Below are 653 nucleotides of genomic sequence, written 5' to 3'. Positions count from 1 at the left end.
GGAGTTGTTCAGTATATTTTTAAAACTGTCAGTGACATAGTGGACTGTAGATGATTCCGGGGTTGGTCATTAAGAAATGTTAGATATAAGAAGATAGATTTTTCATTATGCTAGAAAATGGACAAACCATGTACCAAATAAAGAGAAATGATGATAAACTATTATTAACTTAAATTCTCTGAAAATCCTGTTTATTGGTATAGTGTTTTTACTGAGCATCACCGGGAATATTTCAATATTTGATTGATTTTTTTAAAGCAAAGATTTCAACAACAAAAATTATATACTAGATGACTGGCACCGACGATGGACGACTAATTAGGGAACTTCTGGTTTCATCTTGGGAAGTATGTTTTTATCCACCATATAGTTTGCCCCGTGGGTGGTATTAGTCCGGAAAGGATGGCCCTAGTTCAATTTACACTTGGTCGACAAGTGTTTGCTGGGGTGTACCGGTGATCTGTAATTTAAATTACCGGCACAGTCATCCCAAGATGGTGGTGACAGAAACATATTCATTTCTCATTGTTTACCTGAAAATTGTTAAATATACATAGACTTACGGCTCCATTATTAGATCATGACTTGTTTTGAAGCGTGTGGTTTTCATTAATCTGCGGATATACAGAATGATCTAGTGTTAAAATGTCCAT

Source organism: Ostrea edulis, chromosome 9 (assembly GCF_947568905.1).
Source record: "Ostrea edulis chromosome 9, xbOstEdul1.1, whole genome shotgun sequence".
Taxonomy (NCBI): domain Eukaryota; kingdom Metazoa; phylum Mollusca; class Bivalvia; order Ostreida; family Ostreidae; genus Ostrea; species Ostrea edulis.
Note: the sequence above shows the minus strand (reverse complement) of the source record.